Here is a 14,307-nt window from a genome sequence, read left to right on the forward strand (position 1 = left end):
GAGGCCGAGGCAGCAGTGCTGCCATCACTGCTCACCAAACCCCTCTGGCTCTGCCAGGAGGCCTTGGTGCTGCCCCTCCAAGCCAGGCTGGTGGCAGGAGCCCCACTCAGACACGGGCAGGGGGACACGGCCAGCATCATCCCCTTTCCAGCAGCAGCCTGCTCTGCTCCACAGCTCCCTCCCCTTCCCTTTTTCCATTTGTTTGTTCATTCCTTCTTTATTCTCTGCAATTGTCCTTAATGGAAACAGCATCTCAGAAGAGTCAACCCGCAGGAAAGCTCGAGCACAGAGGGATTTTTGTAGATGGCTTTAATAAAAACATTGAAGCTCTGTTGTTGTTATAGTGCTGTGTGATCCATTAAGTCTATTAAATACAACAGAGGAAAACTGTGAAAAAAGCCAGAGGAGGCCATGATGTCACAAAAAACAAACGAGCTGGGGCTGCTTTCCTGCTCCTCTGCAGCTCCACGGCTCTGCCCTTGCCTCGCTGGCCCTGCCAGCCCAGCACAGACCCATGTTTGCTCGCCTGTCATTTGCCACACGTACAGGTGAGTATTTGGGTTCCCATAAATGTAGGCTTTCTAGATACTAATCTAGAGGGTATTAAAGCCAAGGACCCAGAAGATCTGCTCCTCCCTGGGCCAACAGGCTCCTCCAGAACACGCGTGTGCTGGGCCGTGTGCACACACAGGAGTCTCTGGGGACACGTATGCTACTGGCCTGGGTGTGTCACACCAGAACTGGGGCCCAGACCCACTCTCTGTGCACCTTAAAACACCTCTGTACCCCTTTAAATGTTCTGTGCCCCATTAAACACTCCCCAGCTGCAGAGAGCAATGGACCTGGTGATACATGTCCCCCCTGCCACTTGCCCCAGCTCAGCTCCGGCTGCACATTCCAACCTGGAGCCTAAATCAGGCTGGAATCCAGCCCTGGTTCCAGGACACATCCTCCATCCTGCTCAATACCAAGTGGCTGTGAAGGCATGCAGGGAGATGTCCAGGGAGAGAGGTTTTCTTTGCTGGGGAGCCTGGAGCTGCTGCACGGGTGAAATGCTCTCTGCCTGGAGGAGAGGAGGGCGGGAACCAGGAACAGGATGACTAAGAGAAGGTGAGGGCATCATGGCATGGGAATCTCAAGGTGAGGGCATCATGGCATGGGAATCTCATGGCATGGATCATCATGGCTTGGGAACCTCATGGTGTGGGATTCCCCTGGTGTGGCACACAGAGGCTCAGCTCTCCCACACCACCCAGGCATCCCACCATCACAAAACCCTCCCCAAATGCAGAGGCTGAACCTCCCTGAGCTCCAGGTCTGATGTGCCCTCTGGCAAAGCTGTGGATGCCACCACCAACTTTGTCTTGACACTGCAGTGATGAACGACTGCCTGGGAAGTGCTTGAAGATCCTCTGCTTGGGGAGGATCCAGATTACACTTGTATTTATCTCTTTATCTCTTGTATGTCTTCGTGCATCCTGGTTCAACCTCGCTCTGATCTAAGCCTTTATTCCTAGAAAAAGGATTTAAGGAAGGCTGAAGGCAGCAGGCAGGGAAGCAGGGATGGTGGAGGTCTGTGTTGTGCTGTTCACCACGCACCCATGGGTATGTGCACAGCACGAAGGACTGAGCCCTCCCCAGCTGCCTCACCACGTTTTCAGTGTGCACACACCAGCCTGGGAAGGTGACCCGGAGGCAGATCCTTCCCTGAGCCCAAGGCACACGGCGGGAGGGGCTGGAGACAGCCCCCTGTGGACAGCAGCACAGCGAGCAGGCATTCCAGCAATTCCCTGCACAAACAGCACGGGATCATCCATCTCTGCTGTTTATTTGCACAGGATAATTTTTTGTTGACACTCGAGAACCTCCTTCCTATGGTGCCCCTAACCAGGGTTCCATAGAATGTTAACCCCTGGTCTCATGGCCACACACCAGAGCCCTGCCAGTGCCAAACTGGGGCAGCCGGGCAGGCAGCACCCAGGAGCCACCACAGAGTTGGCCACGCTGCATTCGAGGCGGGCACAGTGAGCAGGGAGAGCTGCTGCTGCCACGTCCCCACCCACCCTGGTCCCCTGCAGTGCCCTGTCCCCTCTGCAGCGATGCTCGGGCTCCCCAGGCACTGCCTGGGTTGTCAGAGCTCTCCCACCCCCTTGTCTCCCTGACAGAGCCCTCCTGCCCCCCACCAAGGACCCTTTGCTGATATTTCAGCTGCTACACAAAAATACAGGCCCCGAACAAAGCACATGCAGAGCTCAGGATGCTCCAGCCCCAGCCAGATGGGCTTTCTCAGGGAAGAGCACAAGAAATGAGTCACGTACAGGGGGATTTTATTCCCTGTGTATCCTCCCACGTTCTGCTGGGCCATAGTTTATACTTCTGGAGTTGCTTAATCACCCCTCTTGGACCTGCCTTCAAAGAAGATGCCTAATCCCTTCTGGAAACCTCCTAATACCTTTGGCTACTGCCCTGCCTCCTGGCCATGAATTATGTTGGGACTGGCCAGTCCTTCCTCAGTATCAGCCTTTCTGGCCATTTACCATCCATGGTGACTTCAGAAGGGTATGGAGACTTCAAATAGAATCCCCAAAAAATGTTATCCCTGTGCATCCACCACTGAAGCATCCAATACCCACCACTGGAATGATATTCAGTGGCTGTGGCACTGGGGAACCGTAGACAATGCCTGGGACCAAAGTAGCAGAGGAGGGCTCTGTGTGCTGCCTCCAGCATAGGAACAAGGTGTAATTCTGCTTTTATTGTCCTGGTACACCAGGGAAACATCACTTTCCTAGGAAGTCGTGCCATAATGATTCACAAGTATCAACCTGGACTGTTCCAGTTAAAAGAGGAAAAGTAAACCACAAAATCCCAGAATGGTTTGGGTTGGGAAGCACCTTAAATCTCATTTCATTGCACCCCCTGCCATGGGCAGGGACACCTTCCACTAGCCCAGGTTGTTTCAAGCCCCGTCCAACCTGGCCTTGGACACTTCCAGGGCTGGGGCAGCCACAGCTTCTCTGGGCAACCTGTGCCAGGGCCTCCCCACCCTCACAGAGAGGAATTTCTTCCCAACATCTCATCTAAATCTCTCTGTCAGTTTGAAGCCATCCCCCCTTGACAGTGATCAAAACCTGCAATGCTTGGAAGCCAACTGGTCAGACTGGGACTATAAATACCCAAACACCAGGAATTAGACATTATTGCTTGTTCCTTTTTGGTTTGTTTTTCTCCTCAGGAGGGTTTTTTAAGCTCCTACTGGCAAGGTGACCAGCCCTGAGACCCAGGGCAGCACAGTGAGGAGCTGCCAATAGTGTGAGATATTCAGTGAGAACCCCAACTGATGTCCTGCCTGACTCCTCAGGGCTCCAGCCTGGAATAGCACCATTAAGGGGATGTCAGTGGTTTACTGGAGCATAGCACAGGGAGCTTTCCTCACTCTCCAGGCTGGGCTGCAGACGGACACACTCCTCAGTGGGTGAGTACTTCAAGGAAATGTCACCCAGCCTATTGTTACTCTGTAAATTGAAAGGCTGGAGTATCTAATTTTGGGCTAAATACACCCCTGAGCAGAGCCCAGGGATGAAGGGGCAGGTTTATGTGCCCACAATTCCACCCACCACAGCCACAGCTCCCACCAGAGCAGAGCATTCCCAGAGGGTCACCAGCTCCTCCGGCCACTGTGGCCACAGACACTGGCCTGGGGTGCCCGTGTCCAAGAGCCACCACAGACAGCAAGGAAAAAACAACACAAATTCCAGAACCCACCTAAAAATCCGCTTTCAGTAGCAACATTGCCATTTTCTGTTCCTTTCTGGGGGCACCTGCAGAGTTTGTAAGGCAGCTTGGTCAGACTAATCCTCAGATTAGGACCTCTTAAACCATGAGGCTTTTCCTTCTCCTTCGTGGACAAAGTGCAGATGTCTCTGCAGGGCTCTGCCTCAAAGCCAGAGCAGGAGATTCCACTGATTGCAGAATTGGGTCTGAATAAAGAAGTCTGGTCTCGGAATAACAATATTCACAGCGATAGACTGCATTATATAATGTCCTGTAATAAAAGATATTACAGCATTATCAGGAGACAGGAATGCAGAGGGAAGGAAGGAGCAGGAGTGACAGTGATAAATCAATCTGGAGAAGAAATACCAAATGCAATATACTTTTGTCTCCTTTTCTTTGAGGCTCTGATAGATGTTTCCAGGTTCAAATAACGGAGCTCACAGGAACCCGTTCCTGTTCCTGCCCTGAGCTGAGTTTATTAACCCGCTCTGTAAACAGCCACTGCACCTCTACCATTCCCCCTCCTCTCTGGCAGCTGTTGGACAGATGTGCAGGACACTGCCAGGCAAGAGGGGCAGTACTTCCAGGTGAGAGAATACATCCTAAAATTGCTCCTGATGATGACAGTGTGGGATTTCTAAAAGTTGTCAGTTAGGGAGGAAACGGGAAAAGAGGTGAGAAGGGACAGTGCCCTCCTGGCGTGGGCAGCAAAAGGCTGTGGGCTCTGGGGGGCTGGAGTTGGGGGGCAAAGCTTTCCCCAGGCTGCCCCCCAAAACACACAGCAGGGCTCTCTGCAATGGGGCAGAAAATGTTCCCCATCCCCAAGACTGTTTCACTGCTGTGCTTATGAGACAATTTAACTTTTGAGGCCTCCCTTCAGCAAGGGGCTTAATCACACATCTCATTTCCAGCACTTAAATGAGTCCATTGACTTCAATGATTTTCTTCAAAGGAACACCAGAGACATTTCAGGCACTGGGTCCTGCTGGATCAGCCCTGGGCTCTCCTCCCAGGGCTCCAAATTGACCACTTGCTTTTATGTAGGGCTGGTTTTTTTCCCTGTCTTTGATGCTGTTAATTTACTGCTCTTAGGACTTTTAACCAGAGGGAACAAGAGGGCTGCGATTATTTTCTTTTAACTCTGGAAATTAGGAGGACAAAATGGTGACCTGTGACTCTATCCCAAGGTATGAGGTTGTCATTCCTCATAACATCTCCTGGAGTTTCACTCTGTCACACTGCTCTGGACAGGAGTTTTAATATTGGCACAAAGGAAAATGATGGGGTAACTGCCAGTGGTTGGAGCTGCTATCTTAAGAAACATTAATTCAGCATTTCTAGAGTGTACCAGGTGGATTTGGGGCTTCCTCACACTGCTTTGGGGTGCAGCTCGATGCCTGGAGTGCAGAGCAGCTGGTGAAGGCTGCACAGCCTCAGCTGTTCCTTCTGTGTCAGACAAATGGGCATTTTGAGGACAGCTGAGGGACAGAGCCTGGCTCAGTGACAGCAATTTAACCCTGAGGTCTGTGCCAGTCCTTGGTCCCCGAACACTCTGATGAGTAGGAGATTAATAGCCATGACTTTAACAGGTCTTGGCTTTTCCTTATTTATTTTTACCAAAAAAGAAACATTTCTTCCCTTTCTTTTTAATGAGATGGGGGAAAATATGAATGGTTGCAGTGGCTCCTCATGCCACCAGCAGCACAGGTCCCCAGTGGCAATCTGCTCAGCAGGACAAGGAGCCAGAGCCCAGAGAACCAGGTCCCTGCTGCCCATGGGCTGTGCTGATGTAGTGGCATCCACGGGCCAGGATTCCCCTGGGATGGGGAGGGAGCAGGGGGGAAGAGATGGGCCAGGGAGCTGTGCCCCATGGCAGAGCCAGCCTGGAATAGCCTGGGGCTGGGGAGGTAGCAGAGGGAGAAGCGATGGAGCAGGAACTCTGCCCCGTGGCAGGGCCACCCTGGAGCTCCCAGCAGGATCCTGGCTCTCGGGATTGCAGAAAGCAGGATCACTGCACACACCTCCCAGAACACCTCAGCTCAGCAAGGAGGATGCTCCTCCAGCTCTTCTACTTCTCTAAGGAGAGAGGGGAGCAAACCTGGGAGGGATGGGTACCCCAGAGCCCCTTTCCTCTGTGCCATCCCTCCGCCTCGTGCGGTCTCCAACCACCTTCCCTTCTCCTCTCTGCTCTTTCCTCTTCCTCTCCCTCTCCTTCCATTTGTGTTTCCACTCTGACTTCCCTTCCCTGTCACCTCTACACATGCCCTCCCCCCCTTTATCTGTGGATACCAAGGAAGATTAGACTTTTTTAATTACAGCTCCGTTTGGCCGCGGTGTCTCCCAGCCTGGCCCAGCAGCGGGGCTGGCTCAGATGTTCCCGTGTGCAGCCCTTCTGCTCGGCTACACTTGTTTATTACTCGTTCATTAGCTTTTTTGCGTTGCTGGAGATCTGAGGCACTCACATGGCGAAGGAGGCTCGAAGTGACAGCAGTGAAAGCCGCTGCTAGTGAGATTATAGCTGCTCGCTGGGGCGGGTGGGAGCGCTGCAGAGGGCACGGCGAGAGCACTGCCTTTGTGCGCTGCTCAAAGGGCCCTGTCACTGCGCGTCAGGCAGCCTCCTGGAAAAAAGGAACTTTCCAAAACCCCATGAGAACTGGTTAAATTAACCCTTTCCCTGGTGGCCACCCGCCGAGAGGCTCCAGGCAGAGGCAGGGAGCTGCCTGTGCTGGCCCTGGGCCCCACAACGGGTCGTACGTGTGCCTCGTGCTCAGCACAAACCCTCTCCCAGTCTTTATCAACGGGCTTATTTTTATCAAATCAGGACAGAAACTTGGAAATCTTGCAATAAATCAGGTAGACAATTATAATTCCACCATCGAAACACCCGCCCTTGCCCTTATGGTGTTAAATCCCCAGGCTGGCTGTACACGCACACAGGACACTGCAGAGCCCTCGGCACTGCCCCGGTGGCCCAGCTGGTCCCCATCTCTGCAGCCACCCAACGTGGTCCCTTCACTCTTTCCTGCCCTCACTGCTGTGAGATCCTGTGGGAGCAGAGCGGGAGGGGACGCTGAGCCGAGCCCTGCGTGTGGCGGGTGCTGCTGCAGCTCCAGGGCAGTGGGCACAAGGGAGCACACTTCCACTGAACCCAATTTAATATTTGATTGCAGAGGAATCCTGAACTAACGGAGCAGCGGAAGGTGGGTAGTGAAGAGGCCAAATGGTCCGAATCGACTGCACCACAGCCATCCCTGGGAGTGTTCAAAAAATGTGTGGATGTGGCCTTGACAGTGCTGGGGGAATGGTAGGACTTTATGATCTCAGAGGCCTTTTCCAACCTTACACATCGTGTGATTCCATGCTTCTGTGAATGCCCGAGCTCCCTGTGGCCATCCCAAGGACAGCCAGCTGTGCTGCAATGGTGGATCCATCAGGGGGGTCAGGGTGTCTGCAGGCAGCTCCTGTGGTCCTGTGAGCACTGGGGGAAGAGCCCAGATGAGTTGCCATTCCCCAGAGCCCTGCTCCTGGGAAAGGGGCTCCCTGCTCCTGCTCAGGGGTGTTTACACTGAGCCCTGACAGATGGCCTGGGCTGTGGATGTTTATACAGCATCTCCCAGAGGCTCCAGACAGCCCCCGAGCTCCCCACCAGCACTTCCCTCTCCACTCCAGCTGGGCTCCCAGGCTCAGAGCTCCTCCAGTGGGGCAGGATTGGGACAGGGAGGGTGCTGCCCTCCAAACACCCCCTGGCTCATCCCTCCCCATCAAACACTGCTGGCAGCATCCCCGGGGGACCCTCAGGTGTCACCACTGCCTTCAAAGTCCCCAGTAACCACTGGCTGATGTATGTACCTCCAGCCCTTGGGAGGAAAGGGGAAGGAAGGCCTGGAGGATGGGGAACATCCTGAATCTCATCACCACCTTCTCCAAAGAGCCATCCCACAGGGCCAGCCTGGCACCAGTGTCACCCTGGGCTGGAGCAGGAGGACACTGGGCCCCGTGATTGGCAGCTCTGCCCATGGCCTGGGGAGGGAGTGTGGGCAGTGGCTGTGGTGACACTTGGCATCAGGAGTGACAAAACCCTGCGGAAGCAATGTCCCTGTGCTTTGAGCAGGTGCCACACGGTGTGGCACAGTCAGTCCCACCTGCTGTGAACAGGTCTTACAGGCTGCGGCACAGAGCCACGTTGTGTGGCAAGGCATGGTCCCCCGAGCACAGCGTGGTGCCCTGTGGGGTGTCGTGGTGCCCCATGGAGGGGTGGTGTGATGTGCCATGGAGTGACATGACGTGGTGCATCACGGTGCCAGAACCAAGCCATGGCACAGGCAGGAGCAGTCTGGGGTCTTGAGGCTCCCTGCCTGCTGCCAGCCCTGGAGCTGCCACGGCACAGCTGCTGTCACACACACGAGAGCCCATCCCCTGACAAGCCTCTGCCAAGAGCCCCAGGAACGGGGGTCTCCTCCGTGCCCACCACAGTGGCCGCAGACCTTTCCCTCGGGAGGCAGAGGCCGAGGTGCAGGGGACACACCCCAGCCCTGACATTTCGCTTCCCGAAGCAGAGCCCGCCCACCCCGGCACCGCCAGCTCGGCGCTAACGAAGGTACCCACCGAGGGGCTGGAAGGGGCTTAATTGCTCCCCTCCACCCCCGGAGCGCCCGGGGGCACACGCGTGAGAACGGGTCCCTTGCACAATTTGCATCATTCAGAAAGAAGCACATTTTTCCCCAACTGCTAATGAATATTGCAAATTCCAAGGGCCGGAGGAGATGAGTCCTGCCAGGCCGGATCGCGCTCTGCAGAAACACTTTGTCACTTGCTGTTCCCATCACGGCGCTTTAACAGCCCGACAAAGTCGAGCTCATGATTCTGGACAGCGAATCTCTTCAAAGCCCGCACGGCTTTCAGGTCATGGAAATGCCACTGTCACTTCGATGTCGGAATGTCCCCAACACGTTGTCAGTAGGGATGTGAAATGCCCCACTCAAGGGGAAGGCAGACAAAGGGAGCGGGGCCGCCGTTGCTCCCAGACAGCGTTCCCGGCGACACAGAGCCCACCAGCCCGGCCCCGAGCAGGGGGCTCAGCACCCCCCTCAGCACTGCTCAGCACCCACGCGGGCATAGCTCTGCAGGGCACCCCCAAAAAACAGGCAGGAAAAGGCACTAAGGTGCAGCACAGCCCCGTGTCACCCCACGGGGACAGTCCCAGCACTGCTGCTCTCCATCCGTGTGTGTGCTCCTGCCTGTGCCAGCATGCCACCGTGATTCAGTGGCATTAGGAAATCGGCCTGTGTGCCAGTCTGTGCAGTGGCAGCCACATGCCAGGGTGATGGGCAGTGTCCTGGAAAGCTGTCTAATGCCCGGGCATGGCACACTAATTGAGAGGGTCAGATACAAACATAACCACAGGGATAAGTGCGTTAGCAGCAGTAACAACCACACCCTCAGACTGGGAGAACAGTCTCTTCCCCAGTTAGGGAGATTTTAGGAAAGCTGGGATGGAGCTGGCAGCGCCTTGGAGCTGTTCCATTAGTGCTCACTGGCTCGGCTGCCTCCGTTTCACTGAGCTAAATAATAATATCGTTCATCTCCGGAGGCAAGAGGCTGCTCCAAGGAGAAGGGACGTGAAGGGAAAAGCTGCTGTCCCTCATGGAAAGGTCAGGGATCCGGGACTGCAGCGGGGCTGTCCCAGGGCCGCGGGGGTAGGGGGCAGGGATGGGGTGGCAACACCCGCTGTGCCTGCTCTGGGACAGACACTCCCGTCCAGGTAACACTGCTGACACCTGGGTAATATTTACCAATAGCCATAAATTAATCCTTTTTTCTTTCATGGTGTCACAAGGTCACATTTTATGGCAAATCATTATAACAATTGCTGTGAGGGCATTACCTGCTGTACTCATACAAAATACAGCGAATTCCAGAGCCCAGCTGAGCTTCAGCACACATGGGGACACACTTCCCACGGCTGGAGGATGCTCGTAGGTTGCCACTAATATTTACTACTCAAGTCTGTAAATATTTAAACAAACTAGGCAAACGCTGACCCAGGGAACCAAAATGTTTTGCTGTTGCTGAAGGAAATGTACAAAAAGACCCAAAAGAAAGTGGGTTCATCCTCATCATTCTCCTCTTTCCGCACACGCATCCTGGTCTGCTTTGTACCTCAGGAATGGACTGGGATACAGGCAGCTGACACCAATAAATGACATTTACTATTATTACTCACTAGGAATGATCATCTCTACGAGGCTGGCAGGAGCAAAGGGCTCTGTCCTTCCTGGTGCTGCTGGAAGGGCTCAGGGAACACCAGAAAGAGCCGGGGCTGGTGATCATCCAGTCCTTGTGCTTTCTCCTTTTTTTTTTTTAATAATTGGCACAATCATTTTCTTCCACACCTCTCTGTACTTTAATCACCTCTAACACCGGGTGCTTCTCGGATAATTTGACCTTTTCAATCTCTCTGTACCCCGGTAGCCTCTGGGCTGGGAACAAAACAAACACTAAAATTAAAGCTTGTTTTGAATCCCGGGTATTTTTCGCAGTGCTCTGCACCGCTGCTCCTTATTCCTCTGATCCGTTTTGTGGTAATCACATCTCAGATGGGTTAAACTCCTTCATCCAGGAATGCTCTCCCAGGGAAACAGGAGTCAGAGGAGTTCTCTGAAACCCTCAGCACCAGCTTCACCTCCCAGGTTTGGGTAATTCTGTTTGATGGTTTTAAAACTGTCAGTACAAAATGAACTGCAAAGGGAAGTAGGTTTTGTGGTGAGTGTTAAATAATTAGAAAGTAAAAAGAAAAATAACCAAATTTTTCAATACAATGAAACAAGAGGGAACTTTGTCATTTCCACCCTGGCCAGGGGGGCCTGAACTCCCCAGCCTTTCGGGGACACCTTGACACATGGAGCCAGCACCAAATCCTCATGATCTTTATACAAAAAGAAAATATTTCAAACAGCAGACTGCTCCCAGAATGACATTTTAGGCAGTTTCTGTTTGCAAGGACACCCACGCCACCGTGGCCACGGCCTTTGCAGCACAGCCAGGAGAGCTGCAGGCACCAGTGATGGGGCAGAGTGGAACCTGAACAGGTATCTGTTGGATCATCAAAAACATTTCTTTGAGGCATTTTCATTTTTTACAAAGAGATTCATATTACAGTCCTTCATTTCAATTCTAATACAATCAAATTAAGGAAGAAACAGGAGTATTGGTTTCCTGTTTTTTGATTTTTCTATTATTAAAAGAAAAAAACAGACAAAGGGTAATAACTGTGCACAGCCTCATGTGGGAAAAACCCCAACATTTCACATCAATTTTCTTGGACTGAAATCAAACCGAGACAGTTTGGTTTGTGCAGCAGAAAGGCAGTGCTGGGGCTCTTGGGTTGGAAGACAGCCCGTGTGGGTTCCCAGCAGCAGGGGTGTCCCCACCTGCTTCCGTGATTTGTGGGTTTGTTCACCTCGTGCTTGTGTCGAGTGGCCAAAAGCACAAAAGGACCATAAGAACGTCCCTGACACCCCTCCGTGGGCCGGCAGAACATGGTAAATGTGAACAACAGTGACTGTTATTATTGGAAGTGGCACCCAAACACAGGGAACGTGTTGGTGCTGCTGTGTTTGGGGTCCTGATGGACAGGGCTCTGCCGAGGGGTGAGGAAAACACCGACATTCCGCAGGAGCTGCTGCCGTGGAGGGTGGGACGTGCCCCCGGCACTCCCGCGGCATCCTCGCAGCACAGCCTCCCCTGCAGCCCCCGGCCACGGCCCCCGCCCCCAGAGCCCCCCGTGCACGGCGCCGGCTGCTCCTGCAGCACAAGTGGGTCAGCGGGGGGGTCCCGCTCCCCTCTGACATGATCGGCAGCGATGAGGGGGCTGTCGCCCTGCCCCGATCCCGCCGAGCGCTGTCAGGAGCCATCGCTTCCGAGCCAGGGCCGGGCACCCCCTGCCCTGCACCCCCTGCCCCGGGGGAGTGGGGCGGGGGGCTGACTGGCTGTGGGGTGCTCTCCCCTCGCCAGCGGGGACTGTGATATCAAATCGGGGGCTGACCCGAGCCCTTTGCTCGTGCTCATGCCCGCGGCGCTGCTCCTCCAGCTGAGTGTTTGCCAACCATTCATTGCTATTTCAGCTCATTATCACTGTGCTGCAGCCAGAACATGCTCTGGGTGGGAGAATTTGGGTCAGTGGGTTTCACAAGCTGTTCCTAGAGATGCCATAGCCCATATTTAGCATTTGGCGTTCCGTGTGGGACCAGCCACCCATCCTCGTGCCTGGCTCTCTGCATCCTCCCAGCTCCAGGCAGGTGTCACGGAGGGGCGGGGGGTCTCAGGGAGCCTCAGGGAGAGGGTGAGGAGAAGGCTGCAAGGAACAGACAGAGATGGGATGTTTCCAGTCTCCTCCTGTTTTCTTTTGCACAAGGCTGAATATTTTATCTGGCTGGGTGCGTCGTCCCTGAACTTAAAAATAGCCGTGTTCCTTCCTGGTGGAATGGAGCAGTTTGCTTTTTCTAGATTTTTCACGCAGATTTCTCATTCCCCTCACACCCAGTAATTGCTCCAGGAGACAGGAGGGTGCAGGGAGGGGGCCTGGCCCTGCACACACACTCCCCTCTGTGCTGGGCTGCCACGGCTGCGCCCACACCGCAGGGACAAGGCAGGTTTGGGCATGAGCATGTTTCCCATCTCTCTCAGTTGGGTTCGTGCCGATGCTCCAGTCCGGAGGGGCATTCAGCACATGGCACTGGTGGGGATGGAGGGTCTCAGTCCTGTAGTTGATAACCAGCCACCTCCATGGTGGCCTCAGGACATCTCCCTGGTGGAGGCAGTGGAGCAGTTGGGAGCTGGGAGCAGCTGTCAGGCAGTGTGGGGCAAAGGGGAGAGTGGTACCACATGGTCAGGTGCCAAGCAGCACCTTAAGTGCTTGTGCACTGCAGGAGCTGTGTCAGAGTTGTGTCCAGGACTGTGTCCAGAGCCGTGTCAGAGCTGTGTCCAGAGCTGTGTCAGAGCTGTGTCCAGAGTCCCTGGCTGGTGACACAATGGGAGCAAACCGGCTGTGCTGGTATGGCCCATCCCCACAGCCCCCGTGCCACACACTCTGCTCTCCAGCCCTGCAGCTTTGGGAGACAGCGATGGGTGAGGACACACTGATGGGAGCCCTGTGAGGGCCCACACGTGACACCACTCTGGTAACTGGAAGCGACATGTGCCAGACTCAGTCACCCTCTCGCCGGCCGCACGCGCAGCCGCTGCCAGAGCTGCTCTGACTTTTCTTGTCCCAGCATTTATTTTAAAGGAATGTGACATTCTAGCTGTGCAAAAGCCCTCTCCTGAGCTGGGAATGCTGGGAGCCTGGGCTGTAGAGATGCCTGTATGAGCAGACCATCCCCATTCCCTGGAACTCTGAGGTCCTGCCACATCCTGTGCACAGTGGGATGGAGCTGGCAGTGCTGGAGGGGCTGTGCAGCAGCACCACCACCTTAGCTGGGCATCACGTGACGTGACAGGAGGGGTCCGTGTCCCCTTGCTAAGCCCACCCTGCACCTCTCTTGACTTAAATGCAGAATTTTTCCCTTCTCATACGGGAGCAGCAGCTCCATCCTGAGAGAGGAGGGCACAGGACCCTTCACCTCGGCGGGGGTGGGGGGGGGGGGGCTGGGCCAACGTCTGCGGCACCTTAGAGCCCTGGAGCTCCAGCCAGCCCCCTCCCCTGCTCCCCCCCCGGGGGGATTTCCTCTCGTGTTCCTGGAGCGTTGAACACGCGTGAACCGGAGCCCCGAGTGCTCCCGGGCCGGTGTGACTGGCTCCCGGCGAGCTCACAGAACTCCTCGGACGTGTCGTATGTGGTGAACTTTTCCCCGCCCCGGCCCCCCCATCCCCTCCCCAGTCTCTCCGCCATACGGACACAGCTGAGCAGCTACTAGATATTCAGAGCCGTGAAGGTTGATAAACAAAAGTGAGATAGGACATGGCACCAGAAAGACCTCAGCTAATGGAATTTTTAAGCTACTTAATTTGGGGGCTTGTCAACCTTGACAGCAACCCTTTAATAAATGATGTGTTGTAATTCCCACCCAATTCCCTGGGCGCGGGGACCGGCGCGGGGCGGGGGGTGGGATGTGGCGGCTGGAGATCCCAGCACACGGGATGGTGCCGAGCGGGGACTGGCGGTGGCAGCGGGTCCGGCTGAGCCGCAGCTCTCCCCGTGCTCCCCCAGCTGGGAGGGGTTGGGGACCGGGATGGGGGGACACAGTTATAGCCTGGTACCGGGCAGGGAGCCGCGGGGCTGTGCAGCCGCTGGCGATGCTCTGGAAAGGGGGAGCAGCCTCCGAGGGGACCCCAACGCCGCCCTCCCACGGGGCAGAGCCGGCGATGCCGCCGCCGTGCGCGGGGTCCGCAGCTTCCACGGACCCCACGGACCCCCAGAGCCGCAGGCTGGCCCGGGCAGGGGGAGGGTGGTAAATCTCCCCCACCCCTCAATCTCTGTGCTTTCCTCCGGAAAAATCCCGCTGGCAGCTCTCGGTGCCAAGGCATGCGAGT

General features: G+C 55.2%; 1 long non-coding RNA gene across 3 annotated transcripts; it reads left to right on the forward strand.

Moving 5' to 3' along the window:
• The first annotated feature begins 477 nt into the window (after positions 1–477).
• On the forward strand, positions 478–7,082 carry LOC113993082. Of its 3 annotated transcripts, XR_005562323.1 has the most exons (5): positions 478–548; positions 3,362–3,475; positions 4,179–4,364; positions 4,870–4,964; positions 6,948–7,082. It is a non-coding gene; the product is annotated as an uncharacterized LOC113993082 (long non-coding RNA). The 3 variants fall into 3 exon arrangements; XR_005562322.1 differs by lacking the exon at positions 478–548 and having other exon boundaries at positions 3,242–3,475; XR_003542501.2 differs by lacking the exons at positions 478–548; positions 4,179–4,364 and having other exon boundaries at positions 3,242–3,475.
• The last annotated feature ends 7,225 nt before the right edge of the window (positions 7,083–14,307 follow it).

The sequence above is a fragment of the Pipra filicauda genome, unplaced genomic scaffold, assembly GCF_003945595.2.
Source record: "Pipra filicauda isolate LSUMZ 115617 unplaced genomic scaffold, ASM394559v2 scaffold9_size5747161_pilon, whole genome shotgun sequence".
Lineage (NCBI taxonomy): Eukaryota > Metazoa > Chordata > Aves > Passeriformes > Pipridae > Pipra > Pipra filicauda.